Raw genomic sequence first — 22777 nt, 5'->3', positions numbered from 1 at the left:
TTAAATTCATTGAAGGCAGCTAGATGCTCTCTTACCATTTCCTTATTTCGGTTTCAACTCCCTGTTATTCAGTTTTCATTTTTTTTCCTCCAGTTTGAAGATAATTTTCCTTGATAAAGAAAAAAGAAGCAATATAAGATTGACTTGAGTAGCGATGCCTTCATTCCACACTCTTCAGCCCATACACCCTGGGCAGAGGTTTTATTCAATCTTTAATTTTCCTATTCCTATCAGTGTAGATTTTTTTAAAAAAAAAAAGTAAAAACAAACTTTTTTGTTGTCCATAGCATTCATTGCTAGACGCAAAGGTAACTCCAGCCTCAGAATTGTTGGACAAGAGAATAAACAGTCTCAGGAGTTTCTGATTAGCACGAATGTAGAAAGGGCCTGTTTTCTGCTGGAGTTGTTAGGAGAATTCTTTAGGATTGTGATAAATAGAGGAGAATAAGGAAGCCCCAGTCTCCTGTTGGAGCAACAAGTCTAGGGTGACCATGTTGGGGAGAGTATTTGAGGGAGTGGCAGCTTAACTGCACCATCATTTTTGTGTTCTAGCCAAACTGGATTAAAGATTCTGCTCTCTTTCTTGGAGCATTAGAAACTACAAATGTAATAAGATTGAGTGAAACCCAGGGTTATATGGCACCAGTGACTGTTTCCCCCAGTCTTTTCTCTTATGATGCTAGAGGTGATTACCCTATCACTTTCCTCATCACCTCCACCATGTCTGTAATTATCTAACTTTATATAGGCTATTCAGACTCTTAGGATAATCCACTGTAGTTTGTTGGTAAATTTTTTTTTTGGTGGGGGGAGGTAGGAGTCTAAAGTAGTTGACAGTATCACTTTAAAAACTAGGCACATTTGTCACTCTGTGGCTGTCTTGCATTACATACATTCTAAAATAAGACAGTATTTTTTTTTTACTTTGAAGCTTGATATAATTGCTACTTGTATAAAATAGCTTGACAAGTGGGCGGATGTAATGCCAATTCTGAGGCTCCCCAGGGAGGAGTGAAGCAGGAGTGTTGCAATAAATTACCAGCTTGATGGTGAACTAGTTTCTATCAGTGGTGGGAATATATGGCTCCTAGTGTCTGGAGGGAAATGCCTTTTCATAATGCTAGAATTGGGCTCCTGTGCTCCAGAGTCTACTTGTATTTACTGAAGCAAATTGTGATGCTGTTACTTCTATGAACAATTACTTTCCTCCCACCTTCCTGTAGCGAAAGAAACTCGCTCTTTCTCAGGTCCCCTGCTTTTTGCTTTTATTCTGGATCTACCGAGTATAAGATTTGAGTTTCCCTATTTTAGAGTACAATGTTCTTATCTGAAAGAACAGGCTAATTAGCAGATTGAGGATAGAACTTGGGTCTTAAATAAACAGTATCCTTCACAGATTCATAATAATGATAATAACATTTTATTTGTATCGGACTCCACAGTTTTCAAAATGCTTTTACATACATACATACATTGTTCCATTTTGATCCTCACAATAACCCTGAAAAGTAGGCAAGGAGGATGTTATTATCACTATTTTATAAATGAAGAAACTAAGTCTCAGACTAGTTAGTTAAATGACTTGTCTACATTTACATAGCTGGTAGGTGAACAGGTTACATGGAAAAGATAAGCTCAGTTTTAGACATTTAAATTTGAGATGGGTCTTGTGCAGTTTCCAAATCCAAGTCCAAATACTGCATTTTTATATGATAGAAGTAGGGCATATTGAGGCATATGATGAGAAGATCCAATTGCCCATTTCCCTTTATTACCAGGTTCCCAGTGATAGCTCCTTTCTAATCCCATAATCCAATTCAAAAGATCCCACCAGACTCATGAATTAATAATAATAATTTACATTCATATGTTTTATGGTTTATAATTAAACCACTATCCCATTTAATCATCTTAATGACATTATGAAGCAGGTAGCACAATTATTATTCTCACCATTTTCAGAGGAGGAGAATGAAGTAGAGTGGTTAATATAGCTTGGATAAGGTCACGTAACTAGTAGCAGAACCGAGGGAGTTGAGGCAGTATACTTTCTATGGCACCATGTTTCCTCTTCAGTAATAATACCATTCTTCTTTTACTGATGGTGAAAATAGCTTGTTATAGAAATATTGGTGAATTTTTTTATTTGTTGACTTCCTGCCAATTTCAGTTATGCATGTTCTCTTGAGTGACATGGGTCAGTTGGGTTTCAAGCCAAGCTTTCTGAAGATTTGGTTTTTCTTCAACTATTTTCACTACTGTATGAAGTAATATTATTTGATAAACCAGCAACATAAGCTACTTGAAGAAGGACTCCTTATCCCTCAAGTATTGCTGGAAAAACTGGAATGCAATTGAGCGGAAAATAGGCTTAGACTATTATAGCATATACCACAATTTTTAAATGGATATGACCTATGTGTAAAAGGTCACTTTTTTAAAAATAGAGGATAATTAAAGAAGTTACCTTTTTACAAGTGTAGCTAGTGGAAAGAATTCTTAGCCAATCAAGGGACAGAGAAGATCATAAGAAAGAAAACAAAATTTTAACTACTCAAGTCAAATCAGGAAGCATTTAGTAATACCTGTGTGCCAATCATTGCTAAACACAGGATACAAAAAAAAGTCCCTGATCTCAAGGAGTTCATAGTCTAATGGAGGAGACAACATACAAATCTATAGATTGATATAAATATGCTTATATCTATATCTTGTTTGCATGTAGGTTATAGATATCTTTATATCTACCTGTCTGCCTATATCTGTCTATGATAAATTGGAGATAATCTCAGAAGGAAGGTGCTAAAATTAAGGAGGACTGAAAAAGGCTTCTTGAAGAAGTAGGAATTTTACCTGAGATTGGAAGGAATGCAGGGGATGGAGATGAGGACAGAGAGAATTCTAGCCATGGAGAGTAGCTAGTCAAAACACCCAGAATTAGGAGGAGAGGTGTCTTATGCAAGGACAGCAAGGAGTCCAGTATCACTGGATAACAGTTTATGTGGAGGGAAGTAAAGTATAAGAAGGCTGGAAAGGGTGAGAGAGAGAGAGAGAGAGAGAGAGAGAGAGAGAGTGTGTGTGTGTGTGTGTGTGTGTGTGTGTGTGTGTGTGTAGGCAGGTTATGAAGGGCTTTTAAGACCAGAGGTTTTTATTTTTGATTCTAGAGGAGATAGGAAGCTACTGCAGTTTATTAAATAGGGTAGTGACATGGTCAAAACTAGGACAAAACATAGTGCTCCCCTCCAAATACTCGGTGCAAAATTCCAATTTCTGCAAGAAGCCTTTCCCAATCCTTTAATTCACTTTAGAAAGAAAACTTTTGCAGCTGAGTGCAGGATGAACTATAGACCAACCTAGGTGTTGAGGACCAGCACCAGGGTGGTGGCAGTGTTGGGGACAAATGTGAGAAACGTTACAAAGGTAAAATTGACAGGCCTTGGGAACAGATTGGATGTGGGGGGTGAGAGAATGAGAAATCAAGGTTGCAAACCTAGGGGACTGGGAGGATCATGGTGCCCTCAATGGTAATAGGGAAATTTGGAAATGGGGAAGGCTTGAGGGAAATATAATGAGTTTGGTTTTGGACATGTTGAGTTTAAGATTTCTACAGGATACCTAATTTGAGATGTCCAGTAGGCAGCTGGGAATGTGAGTCTGGAGGTCAAGAAAGAGGTTATGGCAGGATGGGTAGATTTTAGAATCATCAGCTGAGAGATGATATTTAAATCTATATAAGCTGATGAAATCACCAAGTGAAATAGTATAGAGGGAGAAGAGAAGAGGACCCAGGACAGAAAACCTATAGGAAAACCACAGTTAGTGGGTGTGATCTAGATGAAGATAGCAATGGAGACTGAGAAAGAGTGGTCAGATAGATAGGAGATAACCAGGAGAGAGTAGTGTCATGAAACCTAGAAAGAAGAGACTGTCAAGAATAAGAGAGCGATCAACAGTGTCAAAGACAGCAGAGAGGTCAGGAAGAAGCTTGACAAAAGGCCATTGGATTTGACAAGTGAGAAAACAGTAACTTGGGGGAGTACAGTTTCTGTGGAATAATGAGGTCAGAAGCCACACTATAGAAGATTAAGAAAAGAATGAGAGGAAAAGAAGTAGAAGCTCCCTTTGTAGATGGCCTTCTCAAGGAGTTTATGGAACAATAGCTAGTGGAGATAGGTGGATCAAGTGAGGGGTATTTTGAGGATGAGACATGGGCATATTTGCAGGCATTAGGGAAGGAGCCAGTAGATAGGAAGAGACTAAAGATAAGTGAGGGAGCAGGGATGACAGAGGAGGTAATCTATTGGAGAAGATAGGATGGAATGGGATCACGTATGTATATAGAGGGATTTGCTGTGACAAGAAGAAGGGCCACCTGTTCGTGTGAGACTGGGGTGACGGAGGAGATAGTGACAGAAGGCATCTGAGTAATGAGATGAGGAAGAAGGGTGGAAAAGGGGGAGCTCTCAGCAAATGACCACAGTTATAATTATTATTATTATTATTTTTAGAGACATATGAGGGAAAGTTCTCAACTGAAAAGGGTAGGAGAAAAGGAAGCCAAAAACTAAAGTTTTTGCTCATACAAAATCAAAGCAGCTAGGGTAGAAAGCGAAGCAAGAAAAACCTAGGAAAGAAAATAGCAATAGAATTGTCTAGAATTCAGAGAAGACAAAATCCAAGAAATAAGCTAGTAAACAAACCCATAGCCTTACATATCTATATGCAAGTGCACAAATATGCGGAAACACAAAGGGAAAGCAAAAGATTACAGGTGGAAGAGGCAAATTTTACATCATATATAATACCGAAACTTTATTATGACTCTGGAATATGCTTTCCTTATTCAAAAGGTAGAAAATAAAGATGGAGCAAAGTAACATTACATATCATGAAGCTACATGCTCATGAGGAAATCTAGAAACCAAAGAAGAGTTGTATCATGAAGAACATTTGGGTGAACATCTATGGAGGTAGAAGCAGAAGAAATGTCAGAGCATACTATAGACCAACTAGACAGAAAGAAGAGATTGAGGAGAGGTTTGAGCAATAGATTATAAGGCTGGCAAAGGCATAATGTAATCAAGATAGGAAACATGAAGGATCTGGATTTCTGCGGGGCTTCTCCCTACCAAAATCAAAGAAGTTAATAGTTTCATGACTTGACTGAATGACAATGTCATCAGAATGGTAAAGCAGAGAAATTTCCCCTCTAGATCTGATTCTGACCAACATTCAAGAATGAGAATGGGAACTCTGGGGACAGTGATCATTTCATCAGAAAGAAGGACTGGATCAGTCCATAGTGACATACACATTAGATTTTGGTAAAGGAGATTTCACCAGGTACAGAGAAATGCCATATAGGAGCTCATGGTTTAGTATTTTACAGGATAGGTCAGCCTAAGAGGTATGGATAATTCCCATGAATAAAATTCTGAAGATGCTTATGGAAAAGAAATGTGGAGGTTGTCTGAAGATGAATGTATGTTTTCAGGGAACTTGTTAATCAACCTGAATTTTAAAAATGTACTAAGGTTGGAAACAAAGGTATTTCATAGAGAATGGATATAAAATCATGGGGCTGTATTCTCTTTTAGTTCTCCCTGCCCTCTTTCCCCAATCCCACTACCTTGATGCCTGACACTCAGCAGCTATGAATTATGTGGCCAGGCTATGGCCATCATAGCCATTTAAGACCTCTGTGGCAGCTTCTTGGCTGATAATAGTATCTAAGCCCTTGTCAAAAGACATTTGAAGAAATTGTTAGGCAGATCCCACTGTAAAGAACCAGGTTAGGCAATCTCCTGATGCATTTTCCCACATGTGTTGGCTGATTTCTGAACAGTTTCTTACCTAAGGAGATTTCTCAAAGAAATAGACATATGGTTCACAGAATAGTCCAGCAAGCTGTTCCCATCTGCAGCTCTCACTACCCAGGTGGGAAATAAGATTATGCCCCTTTGACAGAATTTGGTTCTATGCCAACAGTTCAAAATGCCCGAGTGAGTGTTGGAGTCCTTTGGATGGAATTAGTTCTGTCTCCCAACCAGTAATTGAAATGCTCCCTTCTGTTCCCTCATGTGTCAGTCACTGTAGCACTCCCTTCCCCCCTGCCTTTCCTTCATTTATGCTGTTTGAATATTAGTCACATATGCTGAGACAAGAGAGAAAAGTCCTGGTTTCCTGCAGTTTACAGTTCCTTTACCAATGTACCACTTACAAGAAAGTTCCTCTTGCCTTTCCCTCTATCTGCTTCTGGTCCCTTCACTTTCCCTTGAGATCCTCCATCTTGAATAGCAACGCCAATCAGACTTGCTTTTTGAAAGAGCACACTGCCATGCTTAAGGGGTGTTAATGGTCAGCCGTGAGTGTTTTATGCTTGTGATTTATAGCCACTTAAAAATAATAAACCCAATTTCTAATGTACTGCTGTGAAGGTGAAACTGACTCCATCTTGCTGTCAGTAAAAGGCTTCTCTCTTGAAATTGCTTACATCAGTTAGCTGCCAGTGACATCAACGCACTATGCTAAGTACTGGGGACAGTGAGGAAGATCAACAAAATCCTTGCCTTTAAAGAATGTAAATAAAGCGTAGGAGAGGAGTAAGATACGTACAGAAATAACCATAAGACAAGTTGGAGTATCTCAGGTATTTAGGAGAGGTCAAACAGAGAATGATAGGAGATTGGAGAGGGGTCATGGTCATTTCTTCCTGAGGGAATCAGGGAATGGGATACTTCAGAGAGAAAGATTTCAATAGACTGACTTGTGCAGGGAGCTCTTCCAGGAATGGGGATGACCTGTACAAATGTTGGAAGATAAGAGAGGAAGAATGAGATTGGAGAGCAGCTAGTTGTACAGTTTGGAAAGGGAGAGGAAAGAGAGATCAGTCAGCAAGGAAATTACATTCTACTGTGGCAAGAAGGGGAGACACAGTAAGTATAATCAGAACTTGCAAGATAAGTACAGAATAAATGGAAGGTAACTTAGTGGAGATGACACTCGTAGCTCTGCGGAACACGAAAGGACTCATGGAGGAGGTGGTATAAAGTCTTGAGGAAGCCAGGGATTCTAAGAGTCTAAGGTTGGGAGAGGAAATGTTCCAGGCGTGAGCTAAAAAACACAGAGACAGAATATTATGTGTCATGGGTAAGGAATAGCAAGCAGGCCAGTATGGCTGGATCAAAGAATGTGGATCATAGGAAGTATAACGTAAGACAAATGGAAAGGTGGGAAGGGGCCAGATTATGAAAAAAAATTGTATATCTTTTTTAAAATAAGTTTTTATTGGTATCTTTTGTTTTTCACGTCATCACAATTTTTATCCATATCCTTTTCCCTCCCAGAGAGCCATAACAATATTTTTAGAGATGAAAAAATTAAAAAGAAGATGGAAAAATCAGCATAGCTGATGAAAACATGTGCCTTATGCAACGTTTGTGGACCTTCTACCTCTGCAAAGGGGAAGGGTAGAACTATCTTCTTATATCTTCTTTTTGAGTCATGCTTGTTCTTTATAATTTTGCAACATTAACTTTTGGGGTGCTTGTGTGTATGTGTTTCTTTCCACTTACACTGTTGTCATTGTATATATTGTTTTCTTGGCTCAGTTTATCTCATTCTGTATTAGCTTGTGTAGATCTTTTCCATGCTTCTCTGTGTTTATTACAAACATCACTTCTTTTTTTCCCCTCTTTATTTTTAAAAATTTTTTAAAATTAATTAATTTATTTTTAGATTTCAACAATCACTTCCATAAGCTTTTGACTTTTAAATTTTCTCCCCCTCCCTTCCCACCTCACTCCCCAAGATGGCATGCAATCTGACACAGGCTCTGTATATACATTCCTATTAAACTTATTTTCACATTAGTCATCTTGTAAAGAAGAATTAAAACCAATAGGAGGAACCACAAGAAAGAAGAAACAAAACAAAACAGAAGGGAAAAAAAGAGCAAATAGTATGCTTCAATCTGCATTCAAACTCCATAGTTCTTTCTCTGGATGTAGATAGCATTTTCCATCATGAGACTTTTAGAGATGTCTTTAGATGCTTGCATTGCTGAGAAGAGATGAATGTATCAAAGTTAGTCACTGCACAATGTGGCTGTAACTGTATATAATGTTCTCCTGGTTCTGCTCACTTCACTCGGCATCAGTCCATACAAGTTTTTCCAGGTTTTTCTGAAGTCTGCTTGCTCATCATTTCTTATAGCACAATAGTATTCCATTACCATATACCACAGTTTGTTCAGCCATTCCCCAATTGATGGGCATCCCCTCAATTTTCAATTCTTTGCCACCACAGAAAGAGCTGCTATAAATATTTTTGTACATGTGGGTCTTTTCCCCATTTTTAGGATCCCTTTGGGATACAGCCATACAAGTGCTATTGCTGGGTCAAAGGCACACTTTTGTGGCCCTTTGGGCATAGTTTCAAATTGCTCTCCAAAATGGTTGGGTCATTTCACAACTCCACCAACAATGCATTAATGTTCCAATTTTCTCACATCTTCTCCAACATTTATCATTTTCCTGTTTTGTTAAGTTAGCCAATCTGATAGGTATGATGTGGTACCTCACTCAGAGTTGTTTTGATTTACATTTCTTTAATCAATAGTGATTTTTTTCCCCATGATTATAGATAGCTTTGATTTTTTCATCTGAAAACTGCTTTATATCCTTTGATCATTTATCAGTTGGGGAAAGACTTGTATTCTTTTTTTTTCTTTCTTTTTTTTTAGGCAATTGGGGTTAAGTGACTTGCCCAGGGTCACACAACTAGTAAGTGTCAAGTGTTTGGTCTGAGGCCGGATTTGAACTCAGGTCCTCCTGACTTCAGGGCCGGTGCTCTATCCACTGTGCCACCTAGCTGCCCCCAGGAATGACTTGTATTCTTATAAATTTGACTTAGTTTTCTGTATATTTTAGAAATGAGGCCCTTGTCAGAGACACTGGTTATAAAAATTCTTTCCCAGCTTTCTGCTTCCCTCCTATTCTTGGTTGCATTGGTTTGTTTGTGCAAAAACTTTTCAATTTAACGTAATCAAAATTATCCATTTTGCATTTCATAATGTTCTCTATCTCTTGTTTGGTTATAAATTCTTCTGTTCTCCATCTGACAGGTAAACTATTCTTTGCTCTTCCAGTTTTCTTATAGTATCAGCCTTTATATCTAAATGGTGTACCCATTTTGACTTTATTTTGGTATATGGTGTAAGATGTTGGTCTGTGCCTAGTTTCTGCCATACTCTTTTCCAGTTTTCCCAGTAGTTTTTGTCAAATAGTGAGTTCTCCAGAACCAGGAGTCTTTGGGTTTATCAAATAGTAGATGACTATAGTCATTGACTACTGTGTCTTGCATACCTAACCTCTTCCACTGATCCACCACTCTATTTCTTAGCCAGTACCAAGTAGTTTTGATGATTTCTGCTTTATAATACAATTTAAGATCCAGGATGGCTAGGACACCTTCCCTAGCATTTCTTTTCATTAGTTCCCTTGATATTCTGGACCTTTTGTTCTTCCAAATGAATCTTGTTATTATTTTTTCTAGCTCTATAAAATAATTTTTTGTTAGTTTGATTGGCATGGGACTGAATAAGTAAATGAACTTAGGTAGAATTATCATTTTTATTACATCAGCTCGGCCTACCCATGAGTAACTGGTATTTTTCCAGTTATTTAAATCTGACTTTATTTGTGTGAAAAGTGTTTTGTAATTATGTTCATATAGTTCCTGGGTTTGTTTTGGCAGGTAGACCCCTAAATATTTTATAATGTTTACAGTAACTTTAAATGGAATTTCTCTTCCTATCTCTTGCTGTTGGGCTGTGTTGGTAATATATAGAAATGATGATGATTTATGTAGATTTATTTTATATCCTGCTACTTTGCTAAAATTGTTTATTATTTCAACTACTTTTTCACTTGATTCTCTAGGATTCTCTAAGTATATCATCATATCATCTGCAAAGGATGATAGCATTGTTTCTTCTTTGCCTATCCTAATACCTTCAATTTCTTTTTCTTCTCTTATTGCTAAAGCTAAGGTTTCTAGTACCCATATTGAACAACAGTGGTGACAATGGACATCCTTGTTTCACCCCCGATCTTATTGGAAATGTTTCTAGCTTATCCCCATTACATATAGTGCTTGCTGAAGGTTTTAGGTAGATATTACTTATGATTTTAAGGAAGACTACATTTATTCCTATGCTCTCTAGTGACAACCATCACTTCTTAATAGCTCAGTAATATTCCATTACATTTATGTACCAAAATTTGTTTAGCCATTTCCCAATCATTGAACGTCTACATTGTTTCCAATTTTTTGCTGCTATAAATATTTCGGTGTACAGATGGACTTTCTTCTGATCAGTGGCCTTCTTAGGTTATAAGCCTAGTAATAGACTCTCTGGGTCAAAGGATTTGGTCATTTTAGTCTTCTATACACTCCCCGCCTCCATGGTCAATACCACATTGCCCTGTGTGGCTTATGTCATGTTGTCTCTGGTATACCTACTCAGTGTCCTCACCACTATCCTGCAGCTCCACCAGGGCACCAAATACTGCTGATTTCAGCTCCAGCACCACAAACAGATTGGCCTCATCACTTTCTTCTGTGCCTATTTTTCTTATGCCTATTTTTCCACACCTCCAACATCAACTATTCCCATATTTTTTGTCATCTTTTCTAATTTGCAGGGTGTGAGACAAAACCTCTGGATTATTCTGATTTGCATTTTTCTAATTTCTAGTTATTTGGTGCATTCTTTCATGTGGTTGTTAATAGTTTGCAGTTCTTTTAAGAACTATTTATTAATATTCTTTGGCCACTTATTTACTGGGGAATGACTTTTGGTTTTTATATCTACATCTGTATCCATATTATCTATATCTATATACATATTTATATATCAATATACACACATTATTTCTTGAATACTATACTCTTATCAGATAAATTTGATTTTTCCATTCAACTATTATCCTTCTTATCCTAAGTGCACTAATTTCAATTTCATGTAATTAGAGTTATCTATTTTATCTTTTGTAATTGCCTCCAACCCTTGTTTGTTTAAGAATACCTCTCCTACTCATAGCTGTGAGTTGGAAGAACTTTAAGTGATCAACAAAACACTTTATATTTGATCTTAGAGGTAATACAGAGCCATTGGAGTTTATTGAGGGAGTTGTGTGTGATATGCTCAGACCTAATCTTTAGGAAAATAGCTGGTAGCTAAGTGGAAGATGAATTAGAGTGGGGAAAGACTTGAGGCAAGGAGATCAATTAGGAGGCTGTTAAAATTATCCAGGTCAGAGGTGATAAGAAACTGAATGTGGAGCATAGTTGTATGAGTAGAGAGATGGGAACATGTGTAAGAGATGTTGTAGAGGAGGAAATGATTAGATTGGCAACTGATTGAATGTGTAGGGTAAGCAAGAAAGAAGTCAGAGATGGCACCAAGGTTGCAGACCTAGGGGACTAGGAGGATGGGTTTCTTGACAAATATTAGGGAAGTTCAGAAGAGGGGATGACTTGATGGAAAAGATAGTGAATCCTTTTTTGGACCTGTTGAGTTTGAGATACCTATGGGACATCCGGTCTGAAATATCCGACAAGAAGTTGGTGATAAGGAACTAGAGCTCAGGAGAGAGACTAGGGCTTGATAAATAGGTCTGAGAGTCATCTGCCTAGTGATAATAGTTGAATCCTTGGGAACTGATGAGAATACTAAGTGAGAGAGTATGAAGAAATAGAAAGAAGAGAGGCCAAGACATAATCTTTGGGGACTAGGCCCCCACAATAAGAGTGTGTGTGAGAAATTGTTGAACATATGACAAAATAGATTGAGAAGCAGCAGTGAGACAGGGACAAGAGAAAGCAAAGTCACCAAAATCCAGAAAATATTCAGGAGGACAAAGTAGTTAACTACGTCAGATGCAGTAGAGGGGTCAAGAAAGATGAGCATGGAGAAAAGGCCATTAGGTTTGATAATTGAGCAATTATTAGTAACTTTGGAGAGAGCAGTTTCATTTGATTGATGAAGTCAGAAGCCAGATTACAGAGGATTTAAAAGAGAATGAGAGATGAAATGGAGGTACTGATTGTAGATGGCTTTTTCAAGAAATTTTGCTGAGAAGAGGAAAGCTATATAGCTGGAGGGCATGGTAAGATCTAATGAAGTTTTTCTTCTTAAAAGATGGGTGAGTTATTGGAAGATTGTGGGAAGATAGCGGTATTTTAGTACCTACAGGAGCCCAATCTCTCTCAGGTACCCCAATAAAGCTTTAAAAATGTAGATATTAAAAAAAAAAAGAACAAGAATTGCCTGTGCACTCCACCTTAGCCTAGGGATACACAGAATCTTACAGAAACTCTGAAGTAGAACAGCTGGGTAGATGGAAAGCACAAGAAAAGCAGTCCCAGAGCACCTGGGGTGGGGGTATGCCCTGAGATGAGCCCAGTAGTGCCCAAGGGGTAGGAGAAGGGCTATAGCAGAGACCAGCTCAAGGGCTGCCCATAGCCCCATGGCTGCAACCCAGTGAGGGGTGGCCCTGGAGCCCAGCATTAGGAAAAGGATCCCAGGCAGAACTCAACTCAGGAATGGCCCAGAACTCCCTAGTGAGCAGTGAGCCTCACATGAAGAGAAAGGGGAAGAAGGGCCATGTGGAAGTCAGGGAGGGGTAGAGCTGTGAGCTACTTGTCAGTGAGAAAATGGCCCTGGGCATACCCCAGTGGTGGGGGTAGCTCAGGACTTCCTCCAGGAAGAAGAAGGAAAAGTTGCTTGGAAACCTGGCAAACAGATGAGGGACCCTGAGCAGTGTCCAGGAAACCCTGGCCCAACTGTGCTCATAGTTAGATTTGGCCTGAACTATAGTAGGAACAGATTCCAACAATTCCAACAGAAGGGGCCTAATCTTGGAGGCTACAGTTAGGGACCAGGCACAGTCTGCCCTTCCCCATTCAGGAATGCAGTAGGGCTTTACTCAACCTGAATAATAAGGCTGCTGAGATGGGTAAATCAAGAAAAATACTAAATACTAGTAGGAAGAATACCTTGCCTGAACTGACTCCCAGGGAGTCAGTTTCCCTGAGGAAAACAGCAGCTTCCCAAGAAATTCAAACAGCACCTCAGAGAAAAAGATATCCTGACCTCAAGGATTATAAAAAGCAGAAATATATGGAAGAAATGAAATGTGATACATAATAGGATGGCTAGGAAGGAAAGAATGGCAAGGAGAATTGATACCTTAGAGATATGAAAATAAAACCAAAAGATTGAGAGGGAAAAAACAACAACAGAAGAACATATAACAAATTACTGTCATAAACAACCTTCCTGGAAAACAGATTATGGAGAGAGAATCTAAGAATAGTTGAACTATATGAAAATCAGAACCAATGGAAAGTCTGAATACAATATTTCCATAAATCACAAACCAGAGGATGCAGTAAAAATAGAATTATACTAGTCACCTCTGGAAAGAAACCCCAAACTGAAAACACCCTAATCATCTTAGCCAAAATTCAGAGCTTCCAGGTCAAAGAAGTACTACAAGCAACCAGAAGGAAAGAGTTCAAGTACCAAGGAGCCACAGGGAGGCTCACAGATGAAGACTTGACAACTGCCACTTTAAAGGGGAGGAAAGCTTCAACTACACTATTCCAGAAAGCCATAGATAAAGATTTACGATCAAGGTCACAAAGTGGTGTCTGAGGCCAGATGTGAACTCAGGTCCTCCTAAGTCCAGGGCCAGTGCTCTATTGACTGCACCACCTCTCTCTTCCCTTCTCTGACACATCACCACAGTGGCTTAGGCATTAGCTCACACCCGGACTATTCTAGTAGCTCTCTACCACCTCCAGGGTCAAACAGAAAACCATCTGACATTCACAGTCCTTCCCCCACCTACACACACACCTGTAATAGATGCTGAAAAGGCTTTTTGACAAAAATCAACATCTATTTCTGTTTCAAACACTAGAAAGGATAGTAATGAATGGACTCTTCTTTAATATATTAAAAAATATTTAAGACTAAGAGCAAATATATATAATGGAGAAAAGCTGAAGGTGTTTCTAATAAGATCAAGGGTAAAGCAAAGATGCCCATTTAACCTCCACCTACTGTTTAATGTAGTCCTAGAAATGCTAGCTACAGCAATAAGATAAGAAAGGGAAATAAAGGAAATAAACCTAGGCAAAGAGGGAACAAAATGGTCACTTGTTGCAGGTTGATATGATAATGGAAGGCACTTTGGACACATAGTGACTGGAGTGCTAGACCTGGAGTCAGGAAGACCTGAGTTTAAATTCAGTTTTAGTCACTTACTAGCTGTGTGAACTTAGGCAAGTCACTTCACTACTGTCTGTCTCAGTTTCCTCATCTGTAAAATGAGGATAATAATAGAACCTACCTCCCAGGGTTGTTATGATGATAAAATGAGATCACAGTTGTAAAGCACTTTGTAAACCATAATATATTATATCAATTCTTGTTATTATTTTTTAACGTGTATTTTCCTACAAAACCCTAAAGAGTCACCTAAAATTAATTGAAGCAATACATTCATCAGAGTTGCAGGATTATTTTATAATCCACACAAATAATCAGCATTCCTATAAAATACTAACAAAACTTGCCAGGAAGAGCTAGAAAGACATTTGAGAATTATATGAATCTATCCATAAAAATCTGTTTGCAAAAGCTAAGATAGACCTAAATAATTGGATAAATATTATTTGCTTATGAACAGGTCTAGTACAATAAATGTTAATCATAGCTAAATTAATGTATATATTCATTCCCATACCAAACCAGCTAAGTATTATTCCATAGAATTAGAAAAAATAGCAACATAATTCACACAGAGGAACAAAAGGTCAGGAATCTTAAGGGTAATAATAATAAAAAAATGGGAGAGAAAGGTACCCATCAGTAAAAGATATCAAATTATATTATAAAGCAGTAATCATGAAATAATTTGCTACTGGTCAAAAAAGAGAGGACATTCAGTAGAACAGATGAGGTACACAACATACAGAAACAAACCAACAGAGTAGCATGCTGTTTGATAAATCCAACGACACCAGTTCCTGGGGAAAAGACTCAGTTATTGACAAAAATGCTTGGAAAACTAGATAGCTATTTGGCAAAAAATCAGTATAGGCCAACATCTCATACCACCTATTAAGATAAACTCCAAATAGATGTATAACTTAGACATTAAAGATATCATCATAAGCAAAGTAGAGGAACAAAGATGAAATTACTTCTCAGATCTATGAGTCAGGGAAGACTTCAAGAATAGAAAAGGGACAGAGAGGACCACAGGTGATCAAATAGAAAATTTTGATGATATAAAATTTTAAAGTTTTTACAGAAACAGATTCAATGTGCCTAAAATTAGAAGAGATGGGAAAAAATCTTTAAAGTGAACTTCTCTGAGAAAGGTCTTAAATTCAAGATATTTAAGGAACTGATTCACATTTATAAGACTTAAAAGCCATTTTCTAATAGATAGGTAAAAGGATATGAACAAGCAATTTTTGAAGGAAAAAATCCAAGCAATCAATAAGCATGTAAAAAATTGCCTGAAATCGAGGGACAGGGTCAAAAGAGAGAATAGAATAAATGGGGGGTAGGATAGGATGAAGGGAAATATACTTATTTTTTCACAACAGGGCTGCTACAGAAGTGTTTTACATGACAACACATCTATAACCTGTATCGAGGTGCTTGCCTTTTCAATGAGGGTGGGTGGGGAGGGAGGAAGGGAGAAAATTTGTAACCCAAAGTTTTAAAAACATATGTTAAAAATAAAAAATAAAATAAAATAAAATGAGTAGGTTGTAAAAAAAAAAGTAGGGGTAGCAATCCTGATCTCAGACAAAGCAAAAACAAAAATAGATCTTATCAAAAGAGATAAGGAAGGAAACTACATACTAACATTGATAGATTTAGCCCTTCTCAGTAATGCAAGCATCTAAGACATCTCCAAATGCCTCATGATGGAAAATGCTATCCCACATCCAAAGAAAGAACAATGGAGTTTGAATGCAAATCGAAACATATTATTTCCTATTTTTTTTTCTTCTGCTGTGTTTTGTTTTTTCATTCTGGTGGTTCCTCCTATTGGTTCTAATTCTTACTTACACCATCACGAATGTGAAAATATGTCTAATAGGAATGTACATGTATAGCCTATATTAGATTGCATGCCATCTTGGGGAGGGAGGTGGGTAAGGAGGGGCAGAAAAATTCAAACCTCAAAAGCTTGTGGAAGTGATTGTTGATAAATCAAAATAAATTAATTAAAAAAAGGAAAAGGACTGATATGTACAAAAATATTTATAGTTCTTTTTGTGGTGGCAAAGAATTAGAAATTGAGGCCATACCTGTCAATTGGGGGATGGCTGAACAAGTTGCAGTATATGAATGTAATGGAATACTACTTTTCCATAAGAAATGGTAAGCAGGCAGATTTCAGAAAAACCTGGAAAGACTTGCATGAACTGGTGCTTAGTGAAGTGAGCAGAACCAAGAGAACATTATGTATAGTAACAATAACACTGAGCAATGACAAACTTTGATGACTTAACTCTTCTCAGCAGTACAATGATCTAAGACAATTCCAAAAGACTCATGATGGAAAATGCTATCCACATGTGGAGAAAGAACAATGGAGTCTGAATGCAGATAGAAGCATACTATTTCTTCTTTTTTGTTTTTTTTTTTTGATTTTGTTTGTTTTTTCTTTCTCATGGTTTTTCCCTTTTGTTCTGATTCCTTTTTCACAACATGACTAATGTGGAAAGATGCTTAATGTGATTATACATGTACAGCCTATATTAGATTGCATGGTATCTTAGGGAGGGGAGAGGGGAGGAGGAGGAAAATTTAGAATTCAAAAGCTTATAAAACTGAATGTTGAAAACTTCAAATAAATTAATTATTTTTTAAAAAGTATAATGAAATATTCCTAAATAGGTGATGAGTTCCCAAGTTTCCTCTCCTTAGAAGTCTTCAAACAATGACTGAATTCCTATTTCTATGAATGGTAGAATGTGATTTCATTTGCGTGTAGGTAATGCTGAATGGCCATTGAGATACCTTGTAATTCTTAAATTCAGTAATGCTATTAAATCACAGATGCTTCACATATTCAAAAACAATTGCCTCAAATCATTAATTTTTGTTGTTGTTCAGTCATTTCAGTCATGTCTAACTCTTTGTGACCCATTGGAGTTTTCTTGGCAGAGAGACTGGAGTGGTTTGCATTTCTTTCTCCAGCTCATTTTACAGATGAAGAAACTGAGGCAGGCAGGGTTAAGTGACCGACCCAAGGTCACACAGCTAGGAATCGTCTGAGGCCAGACTTCCTGAGGTCTTCCTGACTCCAGGCCCAGTGCTTTATCCACTGTACCACCTAACTGCCCCAACTCATTCGTAGAGAAATGCAAATTAAAACAACTGTCCAGTCTTGCATTAAATCAACCCATCAACTGAAATTTACCCTATGAGGAATGAGGGTAGCTAGGTGGTACAATCAATAGAGTGCTAGACCTAAGTCAAAGAGATCTGAGTTCAAATCTAGCCTGTGACTTGTGCCAGTTGTGTGACCCTGGGCAAGTTCACTTAATTTCTGTCCACCTTAGTTTCCTCATCTGTGAAATGAAGATAACAAAGCACCTACCTTCAAAGATGATTATGAGAATAAAATGAGATATTTATGAAGTACCTTGTAAATCTTAAAGTGCTTTTTAAATATTAGTTTTTGTCATTATCATTATTATCCTATCATCATTATTATCCCACCATGACAGTAGAGTGACTTCTCTATCACCTATATCAATATCTCGTCACACCCTGCCTTGATGTGAATTGCATGAGCCTTCTCCTAATAAAAAGCAGATATTAAGGCCTTGCTGTTTCAGAATTGTGAGTACTTTGGCTCCCTAAACTTGGATTCCCTAAACATGGCATTGGGGAAAGGGCTTTGTAACTACTATTCTTGCTGTGTTATTTGAGTGAATACCTTTGCCAAGAACTAAGTCTACTGGCTGATTGTTAATGAGAAGCAAAGCAGTGGGTACTTGTGAGCTGGAATGTTAGGCATAGTCAGCCACTGGGCTACCCCTTGGAAGCCAAGGGAACAGGTTCTCACTGAGCATTCAACCTGCTAAGGTCAGTTTGAGTTGGAATAGTTAGCCCAAAGTTGGTGCTACATCAATATAAGACTGATGCAGTGGAAAGAGTACTGGATTTATAGTCAGGACTTTGGTAAAATGTTGGTTCTGCTACTTACTACTACTGTGACTTTGGAAAGTCACTTCTTCTGTCTTGGAGTCAATTTTCTCATCTGTAAAACAAGGGGATTTTACTTACTAGATGATTTCTGAGGTGCCTTCCAACTCTTTATAGTTCTGATTTTGTGAGATAACATAAGGGAAAATTGGAAATAAGTTTAGTTTGATAAGTTGAGAGGATCTAAGAGAGCATGAAAATGTTGAGAGGTCATTGGATGGATTCCATGGGCAGAGATGTGGAATAAGGAAGACCCCCCCCTTTTTTTTGGTGAGGCAGTTGGGGTTAAGTGACTTGCCCAGAGTCACACAGCTAGTGAGTGTTATGTGTCTGAGGCCACATTTGAACTCAGGTCCTCCTGACTCCAGCGTCGGTGCTCTATACACTCTGCTACTTAGCTGCCCCGGAAGACCCATTCTTAAATGCCACATAGGGGACCAAGTTCTTCTGAATGGGGTGCAGCTTGTGGACAGTGTGAGATCTGTGATGATGCAGATGAGGTAGAGAGGACATTAAAGCCTAGGGGCTGAAGTTACTGAGAAAGGTGGGAGAGCGTTCTGGAAGTTGGTGTATGACAGTGACAGAGACCAGTAGATCTCTCCTACCTCTGCCTCTGACCCTCCTGACTTCACTGCCATGGCTCAGCTAGCTGCCTTCTCACCCTGGAATATCACTCAGGATCCCTTCTTCTATTTGTCAGTTACTTCTGGAACTTCCATTTTGAAAGAGGCCCCGACCAGCCATCTTTCGTTTCTCTTCCAGCTCTGCTTCTGACTTTTTGGACTTTACCACCATACCTTACCTCCTTTTTAGGTGTTATCTTCCCTCTTCCCATCCCCTTCCCCCGTTAAAATTTAAAGGGAAGGGGAAGGAGCATTTAGTAAGCACTTACTGTGTGCCAGGCACTATGCTAAGAGCTTTACAAATATTGTCTTATTGGATCCTCATAACAACCCTGGGAGGTAGATGCTATTATTATGCCCATTTTACAGTTGAAGTAACTTGAGGCTGACAGAGGTTGAGTGACTTGCCTAGAGTTATACAGCCAGCGAGGGTATGAGACTGAATTTGATCTTGGGTCTTCTTAACTCCATGTCTAGCACTGTATCCACTGTACCACCCAGCTCCTTAAGAGCACTCCCCCGGACTTCACTAATGACATTTTTGATCAGGCCCAGCTCTTTTTGAGATTCTTGAGGTTATCAGCAAGGGACTTTGGAATAGGCTATGGCATGAGACCTGAATGAGAATGCAGACCAATTTTTCCAAACCTAGGAGTACTCTCAAAGTTTGGTTTTGTGCTTAGGTTTGTGAATTGTAAATGGCATAAACATACTGCCTTCAAAAAGCCACGTTAGCAGAAGTAACATGAGGAAAAACGGGCAGTGGTTTTAGATTACAGGCTCACAGAGGATATCAAATGTTGGAAGAATAGATTAAAAATAAAAAATAATAAAAGAAACTCTTCTCTAAATGTGTTAGATTTGTTTCCTTTTTAAAGTGAAAAATGGACCTACCAGATCTATTCGTGCCTGCTGAACTGGAGACATCGGGGACTGGCAGCCAGTCTTCCATTGACGTCAGCAAGAGCAGATTTAAATCTCCACAGCAGAATGCTCCCCAGCCCTGATAAATGGGTCGGGTAATTGAATTAGAAAACATTCTGAGCCATCAGCTAATTATGCTGTTTAGGCAATTGCTTTGTCCAAGTTTGTTTCATCTTCCATCCATCCACTGCATGACTGGCTCTCTCACTGGGAGGGTCCATGTCTTAGCTCTCAGGAGAGGGGGCTGTCTTTCATATCTCTTTGGTCTGGGCTGCCAGTGTTCCCACATGGTTGTACTTTGACTTTTATGTTGTAAGATTCTTAAATTTTAGGACCATTGATTGTATTAGTTTTAGAGACATTTGTTTTATTCTTTTTAAATACGTGGGGGCATATGCATACGACCTTGTGTGTGTGTATATATACTTATGTTATAAACTTGCTGTTCTAGTGGCCAGACCCTTATCTCCCTCATGAAGGCAAATAACAAATTTGATTTCCCTTCTTTCACAACAACCCTACCACTCGCCAGAAACTGAAAAGGTCACAGTCTTTAGTTAGCATATCAAAGCTATTGGTGAGAAAAATTTACAGAATGGCAGCTGTGGTGTTAAAGATGAAGAATTCAAATGAATTTGTTCTTTATTAAAAAAACAAAAACAAAAAACCCCAACACAAAATCTCATTCTAGTCCAGAAGTAGGAATGGAGCTAAGCATACTGAGTATTTTTCTCACTTCATCTTCTGGTGAAAATTGGTGATTTCATGTGCTAAAGATAGACAGTGTTGGCCTACTATGGATCACAAGTAGAAGTTGCAGGAGAAAAGCAATGTGAAGTTGGTTTGCCAGCCTGCTCCATTCACATCTAAGATTAGAGGACAAATAGACATTTTCTAGGCTCTTCCTTTAATTCCTCCCCCTACCCTCCCATCTTTGTCTTTTACATAACCTTATGTTCAGATCTTAGAAGTTGCTTTTCCCTCTCTTTATTGAGTACAATGCCAGAGGCCAACATCCTCTGTGGATGGTGGAGGAGTTAATAGTGAGGATGAGTTTTTTCCTTGACTAAGTAGGTACAGATGAGAAAGACTTGATCTTGTCCTCTCTGGTGGGGGGTACTGACATGTCTAAGTCAAATCCAAAGTCTGTCCTCCATGCGATACCTTCTTAGCCAAGGCTATATGCTTAGGAGAACGGAGAAGCATTTTCATAGCCACTTGTCATTTATTTCGAAGGACAAAAGATATCTCATCTTGTTGCCTAAATTGTTCCAGTAATGGGAGTAGAATGTCTGTCTCTTTTATTGTTAGTGTGGCTGTCTGTATAAGACATGTACCACTCTATTCTCTTCATGTGTGGCTTTTAGAACTACCTAATTATTCATCAGGCAAAGGGAGTATTGAGGGTAGTTTTTATTTTGCCCATAGAGTAAAGTCTAAATTACTGAGTTTCACATTCAAGCCCTTCCACAATTTAGCCCCTACTTTCCTCCAGTCCAAGCATTTTTTCAATTAGCAAGCATCAATTTTTCCTCCCTTCCACCTCCCCCTTCCACTGAAAAAAAAAAAAGACACCATTTCATCATAGAAGCATAGTCAAGCAAAACAAATTCCTACGTTGACCATATCCGAAAGGATGTTTCTCCTTGTGTGCATTAGTCCGTCATGTGTTACAATTACCAGCAATGTGCCAGATTATCTAAGAGTCCTCAGTTACAGAGGAGGTGCTGACCTTCATTGGTAGAAGGAGTTCCTTCATCTAGAAGAATCCATCCCTGTATTAGTGAAACCACAGGCCCAGTCCCTGTTCCTGTCCTTGTGTATAAGGTCCTGGACTAGACACTGGGGATATGGAGACAAGATGAAAAACAGTCTTTGCCCCTCCAGGGGCCTGTGTTCTGCTTCTCCAACCTTGTTGCCTACAACTAGCCCATGGGAACTTTCCACTCCAACTGATACGCTCATTGTTGCCTGGATACATCATATACATTCTTGCCTCATGCTTTTGGTCATGCTGTTCTTCCCACTTGGAATGTCTCCCCACCCTCCCCTTTCATGTTCCAGCTCACTTTCTACCTCCTCCTCTGGGAAGCTTTTCTGGACCATTTTAAAGTCGTAGTAATCACTTCTCTGAAATCTATAATACCCATTAGGTACTTGTTTGGCATCTGCTACTTTGTATTTATTATGTACATATCGAGGCCTCTCAAAAGATTGTTTAGGGCAGAGTCCATAGGATCAAGCTGTTAGGGGCCCTGGAAAGTGCTATCTAGTTCAACTTTCTAGTTTTTCAGGTGGAAAAAAATAGATTTATAGAGATTAGGTGATTTAATCGCACAAATAATAAGTGACACAAGCAGGATTTGGACCCAGATCCTCTGGCATCATGTCTTCTATCTCTTTGTATCCCCTAGACCTTGAAAAGTACCCTACAACTAATAAATATCTGTTCGTGATATTACATCCCATTAAACAACCCAGTATAATCTTTTGAAATTGGTTTTTGTTCTGCTTTAATCATTGCAAGCCTGATCTCTTCCTATTTTGGTGAGCTGATCAGGACAAGGTACGGATTACATTTTGTACTGATTTGTGTTTTGTGGAGTATGACATTTCAATAAAATGCCCACTTGTAGTCATGTGTACCACACTTGGGCTTTTAGGTATTTACACTGGCTTCCTGCCTTCCATGCTGACTCTCCCCTGAGCCACGTAGCACAGATAGAACAGATAATTTCTGGACAAACAAAAGTCTTTCCTCCTCTTGATCACCTTGGTTTTGATCTCCCAAGCTTAAAGCCCTTCCTTCTAAGAGCTCAACCTTTTCTTGTCTTTCTCTCTTCAGAGCCAGTTTTCTCTGTTAAAGCCTCCAGGCTGCTGATTGTTGGAGTTCTGATTGAGTAGAGAGTGCTGCCAA

At 38.6% G+C, this 22777-nt stretch overlaps 1 protein-coding gene and 1 long non-coding RNA gene across 3 annotated transcripts in view; one reads left to right on the top strand and one right to left on the bottom strand.

The window, feature by feature from the left end:
* The window catches only part of ALG9 (ALG9 alpha-1,2-mannosyltransferase), a 135166-nt gene that overhangs the window by 104824 nt on the left and 7565 nt on the right, over nt 1-22777 (top strand). The window lies entirely within an intron of this gene.
* On the bottom strand, nt 1438-21701 carry LOC144458199 (uncharacterized). The gene is made up of 3 exons (XR_013487761.1): nt 21593-21701; nt 19831-19939; nt 1438-2098 (listed from the first exon to the last, which is right to left on the bottom strand). It is a non-coding gene; the product is annotated as an uncharacterized LOC144458199 (long non-coding RNA).

The sequence above is a fragment of the Phascolarctos cinereus genome, unplaced genomic scaffold (assembly GCF_003287225.1).
Source record: "Phascolarctos cinereus isolate Bilbo 61053 unplaced genomic scaffold, phaCin_HiC Scaffold_726;HRSCAF=1367, whole genome shotgun sequence".
Classification (NCBI taxonomy): domain Eukaryota; kingdom Metazoa; phylum Chordata; class Mammalia; order Diprotodontia; family Phascolarctidae; genus Phascolarctos; species Phascolarctos cinereus.
The sequence above is the reverse complement of the archived record's forward strand: the minus strand, read 5'-3'. Positions and strand labels throughout refer to the sequence as shown.